At 35.3% G+C, this 19,517-nt stretch overlaps 1 pseudogene; it reads left to right on the forward strand.

Moving 5' to 3' along the window:
• The first annotated feature begins 2,782 nt into the window (after positions 1 to 2,782).
• On the forward strand, positions 2,783 to 3,076 carry LOC122751425 (annotated as a pseudogene).
• The last annotated feature ends 16,441 nt before the right edge of the window (positions 3,077 to 19,517 follow it).

A 19,517-nucleotide genomic window follows, 5' to 3' on the forward strand; every position in this document is an offset into this window, starting at 1 on the left:
CTCTTTAAAGCATTTCCCTGGCAAATTGGTTGCCATGGCAAGTGTAAATTGATTCTAGAAGTATTATTTTTGATAAGCATATTCAAAAAAAAAAGAGAGGAACATTTGTAAAAGTTTTCTATTTTCAAAAAAAAAGTTTTCTTTGAGATTGTGTTGTGCTTTAACTTGTATTTAAATATGTTCTGATTTTTCACAAAAGTAATTGTATACTAAGTAAAAAAAAGGGTATTATTTGAAATTGTTGCATAATTATATATTATATTTTGAGTCAAGATGTATTCACATTTTTTGCAATCATTTATTATCCTCAATTTTAAATCCATATGAGACTTGGATTATGGGAACTTATCATTTAAGACATTAATTGCCTTTATTCTGAGTTATCAGATGCCAGTTGGCCAAGATGCCATCCAATCACAAGAGGAATACATGCAAGAGCAGACACTGAACTGTCACATGAGGGGAGACATGCATGAAGTCAAGGTATGGCCGAGGGAACGGCTTTTGACAAATGTTGAGGTTGGATTCTCTTGGTTTAATATTTTATTCTCTTTTTCCCCACAATATTGTACAGATGGCTGGAAGTATTCATCCCACCCATCTCACTTCTACACCTGGCTTCTATGCTCCCTCCTATATGCCTGATGCCATGGACATCTCAATCCCATGCATCTGATTAAGTCTGACTCAGTTTCTTCCAATATGTTCGGTGGCATGGACATATATTCCATCCACCTATTTTAAGCCTGGCATACTGCATGGACAGTATATATTGCTCAAGTGTGGGAATGTTCATATCCCATCATTTCTCTGTTCTTTTATGGTAACCCCCATAATTATCTCAGGTGTCATGATAAATACAGTGTTGAATGTGGCCTTGACACCTGTTACCAATTATATTAGATTTTTTAATTTCTCATAATGGCATGAGGATAATTAGGCAGATGATGCAAAAAGTGATAAAACAAAGACAAAAATTATTTTTATTAATTAATATTGCAGCAATTGTCTTCTCAATTACCCTCCATAAGGGGGGACTATAGTAATATTATAATTTTAAAGAATGGTTCAATTTTTGTTTTATTATATGTTTCATGTGTAACAACTAAGATTATGAATTCCCTTAGACATGTTATTGAGAATTTTCGTTGTTTGATTTGATTATTGACAAAGCTATTTTAAAGTTGTGTTAAGCTCAATGTTGTAGGAAATTTTCCTGGCTGATTACCAGCATCCACACATCAACCCCTGAAAAGACTTCCATTCCATGACTACACCTAGAGGACATCTGAGAAAAGACTTTCAGAGACTTTAAATGAACAGTTTTGATTTGTTGTTTTTGTTGTTTTTTTTTTCTCTTTCTGTTATAATATACACCATCTGTAACACGTATTCTCTGCAGAGGCCCTCCCTTTGCAAGACTAATGTCAAAGCGTCGGTTCATGAGGACAAAAAAAAAAAATTGCCCCTCTGGACAAAACTTTCCTCTCTTCCTTTTCTATATTGTTGTTCACATATTATTAGTTAGCAATAGTTATTATATTCTTTTTACTGTTCCGTCAAGGAAACATTTTGTTTCTTGAGGAACAACAGGGGGGACTGTAACGATTGGAATAATGCCACCTGCTGGATACTTACTGTAGAAGAGTTCTGCCCATGAAGGGAAGGTCTTTGAGGGCAAGACCAGGAGTCTTTTCTTCAGGAGTCAGGAAGTGACGCGGACTAGTGGGAGGAGGAAGGAAGAGACTGGCGCTCAGTCTCGGTTTTTTCCTTTGGACTCTGGTGGAGAGCGGAGCTAGAAATGTGCTCTCCCTTTAATAGATAGGAATCTAGGCCTTTTTCTCTCTCTTTACCAAATTCTTATTCTCCTTAATAAATGCTTAAAAGTTTAACTCTTGCTAAAGCTTATAATTTATTGGCGACCACTCATTAGATATTTTAGACAGACTAGCTAGAATTTTAACCCTTAACAAAAGGAATGCTGAAGGATATTAACTTTTAAAAAACATACAAATGGAATCCATCTTTTGTCTATTCACTTCTCTCATCATTTACCAATCAGAAAATTCACATGTGTATATGTACATGTACATGCAGGTATATGTACACTGTACATGTATTTGTATAGATGTACATATACATGTATATACCTGCATACATGCATATACTATATGTGTGTGAGCACATACACATACATGTACACATATAACTTTGAATTGATTTCTGCTGTATTTTTCTGAATCATGGAACTAGAAAGTTATCAAACTACATATATGGAGAGTTTGTTGATTCTTACAATTCATTATGGTTTCCTTAAAGTGATCTTTCCTTCCTGTATAACAATACACTTTTATACTCTCTGTGCTCTTTGAAACTAGAACATAGAAACTTACAAATTAATCCATGTCTATTTTTCAGGTAGCAAGAACAAGAATAGTAATTCAATAACTGGGGCACTAAAGGATGAAGGAAAATACCAGCAATTATTTTCTTGGACTCCATCCAGTAGAGGTCAGAGATAAATAAAATCCTCCCATGTTAGGAATTGATAGTGAATTTGCTGTCAAATGGTAAAAACTACAAAAGGCATAATTTTCAAAGAAGGCAAGAATGGAATGTGTTTGCTTTTGTGTTTCAGGAGTTGAGAAAATTGAGCTTGCTTGGTTGGTTTGTTTGTTTTGCTGGGAGTGAAGGCATTGACCTGATCTTGTTGAAACACATAGTTTATTCCTTTTAATTAATAATATAAGAGACATTCTTTGGTCCAGGAGGCAGAAGGAAGATGACAAAGGAAACATCTTCTTTTGATAAGTACCAGAATAAGATGCACACTTTGTCCCATCATTGTGGTTCTAAGGCGTACCATCTTCAGAAGTGAATCTGTGGTAAATGTGGGTATCCTGTTAAATGCAAGAAAAAGTATAATTGGAGTGCAAAGGCTAAATGATGCAACACCACTGGTACTGGTCAAATGAGGCACCTAAAAATTGTCTACCACCGATTCAGGAATGGATTCCATGAAGGAACAACACTTAAACCCAAGACAGCAGCTGTTGAAGCTTCTAGTTCATCTTGAGGATTCAATTGTTTGTTAAAATAAATGTCCTGGGGCAGCTAGGTGGTGCAGTGGATAGAGCACTGGCCCTGGATTCAGGAGGACCTGAGTTCAAATGCAGCCTCAGACACTTAACACTTACTAGCTGTGTGACCCTGGGCAAGTCACTTAACCCCAACTGCCTCACCAAAACCAAAATAAACGTCCTGAATCAAGAAAGAAAGGAAGGAAGGAAGGAAGGGAGGATGAAAGAAACAAACAAAGAAACAAAGAGAAAAGAAAAAAACAGTAGACAAGTATCCCTTTAATCTATGAGTTCAAGATGTTTATCATTCATTCTGAGTTGGGTGTAATTTTTCCTAAAGCTCTGGACTTTCATTTCAAACAGGTTACTAGAGTTACATCACTAAATAGACTTCCTCTCAGCACCTCAAAATTAACTTTTCTTTTTTTTTTTTTTAATTTTTAAATTTTTTTAGTGAGGCAATTAGGGTTAAGTGACTTGCCCAGGGTCACACAGCTAGTAAGTGTTAAGTGTCTGAGGCTGGATTTGAACTCAGGTACTCCCGACTCCAAGGCCAGTGCTCTATCCACTGCGCCACCTAGCTGCCCCAAAATTAACTTTTCTAAAACTATGAGACAGCTAGGTGGCATACTGGGTAGAGTTCAAGAACTTGGAGTCAAGCAGACCTGAATTGAAATCCTACTTTAAACATTTCTGAACTGTGTGACCCTAGTCAAGTCACTTTACCTCTCTGCTTCAGTTTCTCATTAGGAAAATGGGGATAAATACAAACATCTTTATTCACAGGGTTGTTGTGAACAAAGTTGTCATATTTGTGGCCCTCCCAAGTGCAGCCTGAATCAGATTGAAATGTAATTGGTGAATACTTAATAAAACAAAATACCATAAAACTTAATATTAATGTGTGGATTTCTAAGACACTGCAGGCAACAAGGTTCTATTTCTGTTTGAGTTTGACACACCTTGTTGTAAGGATCAAGTAAGTTAACTTATGTAAAACACTTTGCAAAGCTTAAAGGCTTATATAAATACTAGATATTATTATTGTTATGGTGGTTAATAAACTGAGCTTGTGGCTCCTTTGGTAGTGGTGCCTGCTGCTACCATGAGCTTTGTGGTCCATGGGCTGGGTGCCACAACAGATCACAAAAGCCTAGATGATCTATTAAGGCATGAAAGGGTTTCAGTCTGTGTGATGTATCCACACTGAAGAAATCATGAATTCTTCAAATATGAAGAAGTAAGAAGAATATGAAGGCTTATTGTCTGAACAACAAGGACAAACTAAAACTGAACTACCCCTCAGTCCAAATGCTGCCTGTTTAAGTAATAAAGAATGTGAATGTGATTAGTCAGAAGTGTTAAATTAACATGGGCAAAATAGCTTATGTGACACTGGGAAACGAAGTTAGTGTCTGGTGGTGAGTGAACATCTGTGAATCTAGGAGGAGCAAAAGACCCATTTTAGAAATCAATATTGTAAGTTTAGATAGTGGATTTGAAGTTTTTCTGGATATCCAAGTGATCCTTTATTATTTTTAAAAATTATTTAGGAGCAAATATCCCTGAGAAGATGTAATCACATCGAAAGAAGAAAAATCCCAAAATGAAAAATGTTATAGGCATACATAATACCTTTGCAAGTTCTAAATGATTCCTGCCTTGCTGAAAATATCCACTATAAAAAAAAATTTGAAAACTCATGTAGTGATGGTATAGTAATCAGATTGTATACACTTTGATGTCAGGGCTTTGTTGTTGTTTGTTTGGTCTGGTTGTTGATGTAGTTGGTTGGTTGGGTGGGTGGGTTAGCTTCATATATTTATTCGTTAGCAAGTCAAATCCTTTTTTTTGTATTAGATATTTTCGACAGGACAGGAATCAAAACTAAGAATGATGTGGTAGTGACCAAAGACGACAAATTTGATTCTCTCCCCAGCCCTTGGTGAATAATATTTACTGGTTGCCTCTGTCTTCCTTATTATTTTTAGTGAGACTCATTATGTATATTATGTATGTTATTAAGAATGAGTGCATTTGGTAGTTACTTGAAGGACAGAAAAATGAGTATCCAGAATAATAAGATGAAAAGTGAAAAGAAATTTCAAATTTATGAAATTCCATTAAATTTTTCACAGTGATGCATTCTATTTTAACTTAAGGTAAAATAATTTTGCATTTAAGCTACTGAACATGTGAAAAAGGAAGTTCATATCAGTGTTGGGAAAAAATTAATAAAAATATTTTGAAGAATAATTGGTTTTGCTTTTTACTGCTTGCACTGAAAATGTCAAGGAATCTAGTTTTTATGTGAAAAATTTTCATTAAATAAAGACTAAATTAGAAGATTCCTAAACAACTTTGCTTTGCACAGGTAAAAATTATGTGACATACTTTTAGATAAGTCATAATTCTAAAAAAATAATAATTTTGTTGCTTTTCTATGTCTCTTTTAACGTCCCCATCAGCCCAACTATTCTCTTCTGGGAAGATTTGCCAAAAATAGAAACAACTGTAGCTTACCATGTAGTTACTTTATTGTTTCATGTTTTTCCTTTTGGAATAATGAAAGAAATGTGCATGGATGTATATATAGATACACACAAATCCTTAAACCTTACTGTATACATGTGTGTGTATATACATATATATACATATATATATATATATATACACACACACATACACATATACATAAGTTTGTATGTATATACTTATAACATGCATGTATGGGTATGCTTATGCTACATATAATATCGAACAATTATAAACCGTGAATAATTTATTATATAGGTATGCGTATATTGTGTATAGATGCATATGCATATATGTATTATACATACACATTTGTATATATGTATATACACATACCTCTGTGTATTGTGAATACATATGTATATGTACATACCTATGTGTATGTTGTTTTATTTAAAATATTGGGGCGCTAGCCTGTTTCTGTCTAAATTATTGGGGAACTAGGCTGTGGTTTCTAAGATATTGCTACTTATAAATTAATGGCTATTGCACCCATTTAGGCAGTAAGCATTTATTAAATCATATTAAATGTTAGGACAGCATTGACTGCATTTAACACAAGCCAAAAAACAAAAAACAAAAACCCAGCACCACATTGTCTCTAAGAGAGAGCACATGACTCTAAGAAGAGTTCAAAAATCCTACATTACCTAGAGAGAGAGCTCCTGGACAGCTTTCCTCATCTAGTGTGCCACCCAGAATGGGATTCACCTCATGATCCCAGTCTTTTTTTTCCTTTTCTGATAGAGGTGGCTCTTACACACTGATCAAAGCTAATTGCCTAGCATTATTCAATTGCATTGATTGGCATGACTTGATCGTGGTCCATATTAAAATGAGCTTTACCTATGACCTAATGATGTAATGACTTAATGGGGAAAAATACGAAAAGACCATTTCTGAAGGACAAGGCAGATGAAGTCCAAGTGTGACTAATCTCATCTAGTCAATCTCCTTTTCTATTGATCCACCTATGGGGGCCTGGCTGGGTCCCAAAGGAGATTAAAGTTACTGAACTAAACCTTCAAGTGTGGGGTGTGTCCCCACAAAAAAAAACATTATTAATAATTATTTTCTCACAATATGTATAAATGTGCATATACATATAAACACACATACACATTCACACACATTACACACATACATATGCATATATGTAAAATTGTCGACAGATTTATTTTCTGCATTTGGAAAGGGGGAAGACCAGGTTTTGATGTTATGAACAGAACAAAAAGATCAGCAAAGCAAATCTGGGGAAGGGAAGAGGGTAATTATAAGGATTTCATACACACACATGTGTGTACACACTTGTTGTTGTTGTTATCTTTATTGTTGTTATTGTCATTTATAATGTTATTGTTCATCCCTTGTTTTTCAAGAGGACTTATGTCATTACAGGATGTTATCTTGATTCCCACATGAATTGGATTTAAGTGATACAGAGTTACAGAAAGTGGTCAGCCTCATTCTCTCTTCTAGAGTGACCAAAGCCCTGTGGCAGGACAAAATTCAAGATAACTGGTGTTGGCCTGTTATGCCCTAGATGGCCTTAATATGTTTGATGTCTGATCAAGCCTTAAGTATTCCACAGTACCTGTATCAGCCATCTTCATGGTTATTGGAACAAATTGTTTTCATCTACCTATTCCAGCAGGGGAACTCTTCATATGCTTGTCATAGACAAGAAATCTCAATCACCTAAGGGTTTAAGGCCTGTTGATTAACCTCAACCTGGTTTAGACCATCTGCTGATAGGATTTTTACTGGGGTATGGCTGCTACACATGCTACAGATTCTTGGAACTCTCTCTTGACAGTTGGACAACAGGTGGATACCAAAGGTGGAAGAGCAGCCCTGAAAAGGAGTCAGCAAATCCTCATACCAGAAGTGCTAGTCCTCACTTAACATTCCATATATCCCTATTTGGAGATAGGTGGTGCAGGGAATAGAGTACTGGCCTGGACTCAGGAAGACCTGAGTTCAAATCCAGCCTCAAACACTTACTAGCTGTGTGACACTGTGCAAGTCACTTAACACCGTTTGCATTAGCTTGCTCATTTATAATATGACCAGGAGAAAATGGCAAACCATTCCAGTAATCCTCCCTCAATGGGGACACAAAGAGTCAGACACAAGTTAATATTTCTCTCTGTCTTTGTCTATATGTGTGTATATATGTGTATATATTGTAATAAGCATGTATATTGCATATGTGAATATATTTGTATACACATATGTGCATATACACATATGTGCATATACATATATGTACATATGTAAATGTATACATACATGCATGTGCACATGTCGTGTGTGTGAGTATGCAACTTGCATGTGTGTACATATGTATCTGTATATATGTGTGTATACATATACAGAAATGCACAAACTCCTATCCTTTTTCCTTCTCCAGATTTGCTTTCCTTAACTTTCTTATTTTGTTTATAATATCAGTCTTTTCACAATCCCTCTGTCTCCTCTCTTGCCAATATGTTCCAAGTGAATCAGTCAACAAATCCTGTTGATTCCATCCTCAAAGTATCTCTACTCTCTGTCCTTTCTTTTCTACCACTGATGCGCCTTCCATAAATCAAGCCCTTCTTCCCTTTCATCTCAATAGCTTTGTCTGTTGCTGCCTCCAATTTCTTCTCCCTCTAATACAGTCTTCCAAGCACCATCAGGTTGATTCTACTAAATCATATATCTGATTATATCACTCTCCTAGTGGAAAATTTTAAAAGTTTTCTCATGACTCACAAAACAAAGTAAAAAATCCCTAGTCCAGAATTCAGGTCTCTTCATAATCTTGCATTTCTTGATGTTTCTTTCATATACCCTTTACGTCACTCAAATTGGATTAGTTACTTTCCACCTAATACATGTACTGCTTGCATGGTGTACTTTTCTCCTTCCATGCCTTTGTTCATCATGTTTCCTCACATGACATGCCTCCACTAATATCAATAGTGTATTTATAGAGGTACAATTCAAATACCACCTTTTCTAGGAGGCCTTCCCTGACTCCCTTAGCCAGGTTCAATCCCTTCTTTATTGCTGTCATGAGACTTTTCTATTGTATCTGCCATTAATCACTGTATTCTGTCACAAATTATATTTATTTGTATAAATTTTTAATTGCTTTCCATACCATTTAATTTCTATAAGGAAAGAAGTCAAATCCTATAATAGCTAACATTTATATGGCACCTTAGGGTTTGAAAAGTGTTTTGCAGATATGATGTTGTTTTATACGCATCTTTGTAAATTGCTTAATGTCTAGAATCTTGTCATTGACAATAATTTCTTTCTAAATGTCTAAGAAATCAAAAGCCATGAATGAGCATCAAAAAACTTCGATTGAATACTAAAGCAAAGAAGTGATTCTGTCTAGGAGTCTGAGAATGCTTGCTAAGGAAGTAGAAATGGAAGACAAGAGAAAAAAATATTTATTTAAAGCTTACTATTTGTAAAGCCTAGGTTGTGATGGGCACTTAGCTAGAAAACTGAGGCTGTCCCTGCTCTCAAAAAGTTCATATTCTATCTGAAGGAGACAACACATAAAAGAGATACATAATCAGATTCCATTCATAAAGATGGAAAGGCCCCAAAGACTTTGGAAAACAATGGCAGGGCAGTTTTTCCCAAATACAAGGATAGTTGATCTAGAGGTAGAGTGGAAAAAGGCAGTAGTACCTCAAACTGACTGTCCCTAAATCCGCAAGTGTATATCAAAGACAGCATTTGAATAGGACCAGAACAAAAAGAGAAAGACACAGCACCTGTTTTCTTGATTCCTATGAGGACAGTCTCTGTTTTGTAGGAGTTATGACCCATGAAAGAATATAAAGAGAATAATCAATAACTGTCAACATGAAGGCAGAGTGCCTTCATTAGATTAAAAACATTTAATTATTATAAACATTTTCAAAATTTCAAAATTATATATTAAATTTATTTGAATAACAGCAGTTTTACTAAAAGGCTTCCCTGTTTTTAAAAATATGATATGCTCATAGAAAAACACCTGCAATTATCAATTGTTAGCATGCTAAAAAAAATGCTTGTTTCACCCCATCTCCTTTCTTGCTAATTGCCCACCAATGGCTGATAGAAGCTTTTGGTAACTTTTCTGAGATTCAGCAGTTAACAGCAGGATTTCCCATAGGCCAGGACAACCAGAAACCCCTCATCCTTAACACCAAAATCCATATTGACAACTTGCCACAAGCCTAAGGGCTAGACCTAATTAGTAGATCTTCAGTACCCAAAATAAATTCATTCTATTCTAAAATTGGCTTGGAATGACTGAACCGTTCTAGAACACTCTGTTTTTATTACTAACAAATGTCTTTGATTTCATTCTCATCATATTATCCTCGGTATTTGGGATGTGTGGTTGGAGAAGAAAAGCATTCTGTCACAAGAAACTCTCAAATTGATCCCATATCTTTTCTAAATGTTATTAGTATATGAGTCCTACATTAGTTCAAGGACTATAATGTAAGGCCTGCTTTGTGGCTTTGGGGTATATGTGAAAGACATCTAGAAGACCATTACTAGGTCCAAAGCAAGGACACTTCAATTTTCATCCAAACACTCCCACTAATGAACTCATTGATTTTAAACAAAGCATTAGGGAAGCAGAAAGGAATGAGGACTCATTAGGTATCTACTATATAGCAGGTACTGTAGTAAGAACTTTCCAAATGTTTTCTCATTTGCATATATCTTATTGACGAATATTATCCCTTAACTTCCTTATGTCACAGTTTCCTGATCTACCAAAAGAGGATGATAATTTCCTTACCCTATGCTGGAGTTTTATGAGGTTACAATGTGATTGCAAATGTGAAGGCAATGTTATTATTCACAAAAGTAGCCCGAACAAATGATTCCATAGGTATTTTTTTTTAGTGAGGCAATTGGGGTTAAGTGACTTGCCCAGGGTCACACAGCTAGTGAGTGTTAAGTGTCTGAGGCCGGATTTGAACTCAGGTACTCCTGACTCCAGGGCCAGTGCTCTATCCACTGCGCCATCTAGCTGCCCCCCATAGGTCTTTAAATGGATCCAGTTCCAAAATTATCATCAGCAAAACCAAAATCTATTTGCTCACAGAATTGTGGTTCTAGATAAGCAGTTTGCCATCACTGTTAGAAAATTAGCCTGGAAGCCAACAGGTCCTGGGTTTAAGTCCCTCCTCTGATACATTCTAGTTGTGTGTTCCCGGGTAAATAAATCATAGTATCTCAGTGATCTAGGCATTTCTCTAAGATTATGAAGTTCAGAAAATGTGCAAATCTTCATTGGTAGGGGGAATTTCTAAAACTCTGGGTGGTATTTGACTATACTACTGAAATCAGAGATCTACTGCCTATTTCTGTCCCTCTCCCAAATGGAGCTTTTATTTCCAAAGTATTTGAATAAATTGAAAGAGGATGGATAATGTATTAGAAAGAGCACATTTGGAGCCAAAGAACACAGTTCCAATTCCTGGATCTGCAAAGTGCCACCTGTGTCACTTTAGGTAAATTTCTTCACTTTGGTGGGTCTCTACAAAACGGGTTGGAGATAGATGATCACTATGTTCAACTCTACTTCTAACCTGTAGAAGATGCTCACTATATAGGTAAAAGTCACATGAATCTTTTATGTTTTGCTTCTGGAGGGGAGTGTAATTGAAGACTTCGTGCTTAGGAATGAATGATGAATGGTATTTAAGATCTTTTCAAAATCATAGGTTTTATCCTCTCCCCTGCTTCCTCCTCTTCCTTATTTCTTCAGACTACTAAAAGTCTACACAGACCTGAAAAGAATGGAACCATTGCCTTGCTTTCCTTTTATCTTTTTTATTGCCTTCACAACACATTTTGGTTCATTGTGGATTGCTATATGGAGGAAAGATAAATATTTGATTTGCTTTGAATTCTTACAAGAATTGAGCCATTTAGGGGCAGCTAGGTGGTGTAGTGGATAAAGCACAGACCCTGGATTCAGGAGGACCTGAGTTCAAATCTGGCCTCAGACAATTGACACTTACTAGCTGAGACCCTGGGCAAGTCACTTAACCCTCATTGCCCCGCAAAAAAAAAAAAAAAAAAAAAAGAATTGAGCCATTTAGAGAGTGCTTACATGTGAAGAATAGTTTTTTTTCCTAAAATAAGAAACCAATATCCCATTCTCTTCTGATTCTGCTGTAGCAACACAGCATCGCTAATGAGCTCTACCATAAGCTAGCTCTGTTTTTGTTTCATTCTTCTATCATGGGTCAAAATGAATCATACATTAAGACTGAGTATTGATGAGATGAGTCAAATGTGGATCAACAAAGAGAAAAAAAATAAATGTAATCTATTTTTTTCTTTCCCCAAATATATGTATTGAATAACCTACGCTAAATTTTGTTGAGCATGTTGGTCAGTATTATCATGACATTGACAGACCGTATGTACTTTTGTCACCTATGAGTATAAGCATTCAGGGTTACTAAATTATCTTATAGTAGAGGATGTTGTAAGCATTCAAAATATCTCCTAAGAACCCCCAAAAGTCTTATAATCTTCTAGTCCCTGTTTGCACTTGTATATTTGAAATCCCACCTGAATAACTGAATTATGCTTAGGTGCATAATCATGCATCTTTATGCAATTATGTATCTTTGCTCTTGAAAAACCCACAAATATCTCTCTCTCTCTCTCTCTCTCTCTCTCTCTCTCTCTCTCTCTCTCTCTCTCTCTCTCTCTCTCTCTCTCTCTCTCTCTCTCTCTCTCTCTCTCTCTCTCTTTTTGCCTATGAATCCCAAATACTGAATGTTTCTTCCTGTCTTTCCTTCCTCCCTGTATCCTGATGATTGATTTCTGGGAAAGACTGTAATATTATATTTAACCCCATCCTACCATAATCTCCAGATAAAACAATGACAGGGTCCAGTTGGTTAGTGACATCAATCAATTCCCCACACTATATGTCTCTGAGGAAAAAAAAAAAAAAGAATGATCTGGAGAATAAATGTGATCTGAACTTGTGGTTTCATTAGGGAAAGGAATTCTGAGAATGGAAACCAGTTCTTCTGATGTATACCAATAAGTCAGCGATTACTAATATTCTCAGAAAGTAGACTGGGACACAGAGAGTTTAAATAACTTGCCCATGTATTTATTCACATGTAGTATGTCAGGAGTAGAACTTGGACTCAGGTATTCCCCCAATGTAAGTCCAACTCTCTTTCAACATTTATGCTGCCTGTATTATCACATCAAGCATGATATTTTACATATAAATGCCTCATTTACTCTACTAGAATATGGAAATCATGTCTTATTTAGCCATGTGATATAAGGGAAAGATCACTGGTCTTATTCCTCATTTCTTAAGGCACAATATAATTCCATTATATTCACATACCACAATTTGGTCTTAGGGACCTAGGTTCTATTCCTTATTTATTGTGAAAACTTGGGGGGTTAGTTTAACCACTTTTATGCATAATTAATGAAGAACTGACTTAAAAACTTGTGGTTCAACTACCATCTCTAACATATATTTGCAATATGACCTTGGAGAAGACAAAACCTGTCAGTGCCCAGATAAATTTTATTCTTCACATATAATCAAGTTCTGATTTGCATTGGGAAAGAGGGAGTACTCACTAGACATTGCCTACACCAATGAAATTAATGGTTCTGTCCAAAATATACAAATACATACACATATGCATGTATATGACTATATGTCTATATAGACATACATGTACACACACACACACACACACACACACATATATATATATATATAATTAAGATGTACCCTACCCACTTCACAGGATTATTGTGTGTAGAATATTCTGTAACCTTGAAGATATAAATAGTGAAACTAGAGGGCACAGTGAATAGAGCATTGGACAGCATTGAGAAGACCAGAATTTTAACCCTATATAATCCTTGGCAAATCATTTACTTCTGTTTGACTCATGTTTTTCATACATAAAAAATTTAGGGGGCAGCTAGATGGCACAGTGGATAGAGCACCGGCCCTGGAGTCAGGAGTACCTGAGTTCAAATCCGGCCTCAGACACTTAACACTTACTAGCTGTGTGACCCTAGGCAAGTCACTTAACCCCAACTGCCTCACTAAAAAAAAAAAAAAAAAAAAAAAAAAAAAAAAAAAAATTTAAAATACTAGTACTCACATCTGAGTTTTGTTGGGAGAACAATAATAAATAATAGTTGTAAATAGTTCATAATAATAATTGTAAAGTACTTGCAAACTTAAAACACTATTTAATAGTATTAATAATATTTATATTCATATGGTTATTATTGCTATAATAATATTGATATGTAAAAAATTGATAAATGAATGCATGAATGTTTCAAAGATACATTATTTTGAAAAATATTTTAAAATTAATTTGAATACTACAAGGGCCTATCACACCTCCCATTTTACACTGCAATTAAATGACTGGCCAGCAAGAGGGCTATAATAAGTTTGTAGAAAAGACTCAGTCCTATCTCATAAATCTCTAGTTTTATGCCAATTCCTTTGTCATTGATGCACATGCAATATCTAAATGTTTACATAATTTCCATAGGAAAATACACAAGCATTGATTCAGAATCAGAAGCTACTTAGGCTTTAAAAAATCAGCAACTCCCTTTGCCAGGTTTTACTAACCTTAGGGAGCTCTGGATTACTTTAAAAAATCATACTATATTTGGGTTTGGTTGTTAGATAAAATTCTGAACTTTATATGGTGAAACACCTGATGTTTCGGAGATGATTTCCCCCCTCCCCCAAGGATGTAAACAACAGCTAATTAACTCCCCCCTAGTGAAAGACATCTTGGAAAAATGTTGTGTCCTATAGATCTAAACCTGTGAGTAAATAGGGACTGTCATGTTTGTTAGTGGCCATACCTAAGAAATTAATTAAAAGAGAAATTGAAAAATGTTGTTCAGATCCCTAGATAAAACAGAATCTCCTAGTTAGACAGGACCTCACAAACCATCCAATAGAATTAATATCAGTGGAGGAATCTCTTCTATAATAAACATGACAGAGATGTCCATCCCATATTGTTTGAAGAATTCTAGTGAGAGGAAATCCATTAACTTTTGATGTAGCAATTTCCATTTGTGCACAGCTCTAATTAAGGACATTTTCTGGATATTAAACCTCATTTTGCCTTTTTGTAACTTCCACTTATTGTTCCTACTTGTGCCCTCTGGTATCAAGCAAATTCTAATCTGTCCTCCACATGACTGTCCTTTATAAAGGGTGGCCCAAAAGTCACAAAGGGGGTTCATATTTAACAACCCATTTATTTTTGCTTTTAATTTACAATACCATAGCATCATATACAGTATATATAGGAAATTAATTTATATTATGTGTGAAATATCAAATCTTATAAATGGCAAAAATAAAGAAAAATTTTTTTCAAAAAGTTATTAAAACACTGTGACTTTTGGCTTACCCTGTATAAATATATGTGTATGCATGTATATATGTATATGGATACATACATATACATACAAACACACTATAGAAATTCCCATACAGACATACAAGTCATGTATGTACACATACACACATATATATACACACACACACACACACACACAGACTCCATTCTTCTATATGACAAACTTTCTTCCACATAATAACCTTTTACATATTGTATAAAGGATCATCATATGGAAGAAAGAGATATGAATGTGTGTATAACATTTTTTTTGTCTAAATATGGTTTTGCACAAAGGCATAAACAATGACTGAAATCAAGCTTCCCATCTTCCTGAGAACACTTAGTAAATAATATACCCACTGCAGTGTTGACAGCAGTCTAAAGCTGTGTTGGTACCACATTCCATACACAGCCTCCCAAGATATAAACTGAGCTTCTTGATTTGGTTTTCTGTTTCTTAGTCTATCATTGTATCATTTGACAGCTGATTGTCTCAGCCACCAAATTCTGTGACAGCTTTCAGCTCCCTTCAGCTATATTAGGGTTTTTTTGCTACAGATTGGTACCTAACCTTAATATACTGCATTATTTCTGATTCATCTTTCTCTGCTGACCGCTCAAAGCAATCCAGTCATCTTGTTCATGACTTCAGGTATGGGTACTTAAAGTACAATCATTGGTGTGCAACAAATCTTGGATGACAAGAGCATCTAGATACAGCTCAGGTTGCATTTTGATGACAGAGAGCTGGATATTATGGATAGAAGCTTCTGTCAAGGAGCAGAACTAAGACAGCAATAAAATCTAATTGTGAAGCATTGCTAAACCCAATTCACCAAGAATTTCTGTAATATTAAATAATGGACTAGTTTGAAAAACTCAGGAATAAAATAAGGCCTGTTAATTTACATAAAATGTGGCTGTCTTCCATTAACTCACACAGGTGAGGCCAAAGACTTGTCCTGATTAATTGTGGGAAATATTGTATTGAGTGAATAAAAGCAAGTGTCTTTTTGGGGGGGATTTGGATTTTGTTTTTCTGGTGGAAATTAGCCTTTTAGGCAACAAAAAATGTTGTGTGGGAGACAAGTCAAAGTCTAAACTTAGCTGTACCGCAACATTCCCATTCTGAATTATTTCATAACTGTAGAGGTAGAAACACCGTCAGAAGGAATGAGATAGAGATGGAGGGAATGTGTTGCTCTCCATGAAACAGTGGAAATAGAGAGAAATAATACCCAAATTGAGGAGAAAATGGATTCATTCCTTTCTACTTCTACTGGAATAAAAAATAAAGTAATGTAGTTTTGTGCATTAAAAAAACACCTTCTGTGGATGATGAAAGAAGTAGACAACATGGGATTGCTTTAGAGGATAGCTTTGTCCAATAACTGTGTACTTGAACAATTTTTATGAACTTTTATTCCCTTTATGATTTTATTGGGGGGCTTCTTATGAAGCACCTCAAAGAACAATGGCTATCCAGTCAAATCAGTTCATTTTATAGATGGAAAAAACTTGGTCCCTAGGACACTAAACGGTTCTTCCAATTTCTCTATCATATTTAAGTATAAGAGGTATGATCTGAACCCAGAATTTACTTACTACAGTGTTCTTTCTTCTCTTATAAATTATAAATTCTCTTATAAATTCTTTTGACACCTCCTTTTACACTAAAGGAACGAAAGAAGGAAGGAAGGAAAGAAGGAAGTGAGGGAGGAAGAAAGAAAGGGAGAGAGAGAGAGAGAGAGAAAGAAAGAAAGAAAGAAAGAAAGAAAGAAAGAAAGAAAGAAAGAAAGAAAGAAAGAAAGAAAGCCATTTTATAATGGAATTCTTGCCCAGGTTGTGTTTTACCAGTTAAGATGTTTGTGTATTGTGGGTTCTTTAAAGTAGGCTCCATCTATCTAAAGAATACTGGATTAATCTAAACTTAAACAAGTTAACCATAAGAGGCTGGTGGTTATAGAATGATAGAATATCCCTATTTTTTTTTAGTAACAGCATTTATCATCAGGTCATTGAGTGTTCTCTAACTCTTGAAATAACTTCCCATCTACTTATTGGAGTACAGGAGATATACCCTTAAGAGAATATTTGCTCCTCCACACAGCTTGTTTTGCTTTTGTCTTTGTATCCTTAGTCTCTAAAATGGCACTTGCAAAGTGATTTAAATTGAATCCTAATGAAGAACATTTTAGATATTTAACATATAGCACACAAGGACCATACTAACAAAATCTATTTCCCTAGCCATTGGCCTCATGCATGAAAACGATGATTAACTGGGAGAAGAGTCCAACAACTTTGGACCAGAACATCCAACTAACAGTAGAAGAGGAATGTCATGTCCTCCTTTATCTGATGGTAATTTTTTCTCTTAAGATAGGTCATAGAGGAGCTATTTCATCCAGAGGATCCATGCAACTACATTTTGATAATATTGCCATGGAATAACACTACTAATACCATTTTTTCAAAATATTCCTTTTTAGGTATCATTGAATAACTGCTTTCTCTGATGAGGAGGTTATTAGTGGTTAACTGAAAATATTTAAGTGACCTGCCCCACATTTTTCCATAGAATATTATCAGAGTATATATGTTTATTGCTTTAAGAATTCCTGGATAATGTAGTTATATACTATTGAATATTAAATATAATCTTCATACCCAACCTCCTACAAGATAATAAACAGGTCAGAGGCATTAATAATATCTCCTACAATTTGGTCACCCAGCTCAGAGAAGTTTATTTCTGCCTCTCTTACCAGAAATAGGTACCTCACAGAAACTAGATCAGAAAATGGATAGGAAAAACATAATATCAATTTAATATTTTGTCCCAAATAGAAATATATAATGCATGATAATGTGTAGACTCCCCTTCTAAGAACAGAGCTCGGGGAACTCCCCATTTCTGAGGGTATATATGATTTTTTGGTCCACTGATTACAGAGTGTTGTCAGTTTCAATACAACAGGCAGTTTAACAATTTCAGTTATAACAAGTATGGAGGAAACACTGAAGCATCATGATAAGATTACAGGATTAAAAAAAAAGGGTTTGGCAAGGATGAGGACACCAAGATGTCCACCATAAGATAGGGACTTACTATCCTGAGGGAAAAGAAGACACTAGGTAGTATCTTTTATCTGCTAGCTATCTGGGTTCAGTTTGGAGTTTAGTTGAAGGACATTTTGTCCCTATTAATCCTATTAATCTAGGGTTTCATAAAAATACTTTCAGAAAATAAGGTACCTCCATCAAACCCAGGTCATCCATATATTCATATTAACAATACATTACTAATTTTAGCTTTGGACTGAGGAAAGTTTCTTTTATGAATGTCCAGTAGCATTGTGCTATGTAAAGGGACGTACAAAATGTAAAAAAATAAAATAAAAGAGATGTATTAAAATGAAAGTATTGAACATTAAGGGGGATGCTGTTATTATTACATAATACATGGTAAAACAAATTTTTACAGATATGTATACTATGAATTATAAATTGAAATATCACTAATTGCTCCTAATAGTATCAGAAAATACATCTGTAAAGGGAATCTGTTCAGTGCAGTTAGAGGTATATTTTCCCCACTATGGTTCGCTGATTTCCAAATCCTATGGTATTTTCTCTGTCAATTCACCAAATAGACAGTCCAAATTCCCTCAGGCTAATGAGGCATCTAAAGAGATTTTTACACCATAGCTGACTGGGAATTGTCTATTAACATGAGTTATGTCAAAGTTCCTGACTATATTACTGTTATACTGATATACATTAACTGACAAAACCAACAAACTTCACTCCTAAAATCTATGATAAAAACGAAAGAGCTAATAAAATAAAACTATTTATCCATTCTAGCAAACCATTTCTTGTGAATAAAGTCCTTAGAAACTTAGGAATTCTAGGTGGGGAGAATAGTATATATCATTTAGTGTAGTGTACTGCCTTGAATTCAGGAGAACTGGTGCCTTGGAACACAGATCTTGGTTAGACATTGATATCAAGGTCTTCCACTGCATCTAGAACCATCACTATGTGGTCTTGATTCTGTCCTGACAGTGAACTGTGATGACTCTGGAAGAGAGAATGAGGCCAACAACTTCATGCAACTCTGCCTCATTTAAATCCAATTTATGCATTAGTCAAAAGACATTACCCATTCCATTTTAGCATTTTTACCTATCTCAAAGAACTGTGGCAATAGGCAAGTGACACAAGAGCAGATACAGTGGGAGCTGTAGCCACAACCCTGCACAAAGTCAGTCCAGGCCATAGGGTCATCTTCTCATTGGAAGCAGAAGTGGGATTCAGCAGCCCCCTATGAATCTGAACAGCCTTTTAAGGACCACACTGCTCACCTACTGGTATGAAGAAGGGGCTAGAAAGGTGCACTAAAAATTGTCTGCTTTTACCCAACCCCACC

Source organism: Dromiciops gliroides, chromosome 3 (genome assembly GCF_019393635.1).
Source record: "Dromiciops gliroides isolate mDroGli1 chromosome 3, mDroGli1.pri, whole genome shotgun sequence".
Classification (NCBI taxonomy): Eukaryota; Metazoa; Chordata; class Mammalia; order Microbiotheria; family Microbiotheriidae; genus Dromiciops; species Dromiciops gliroides.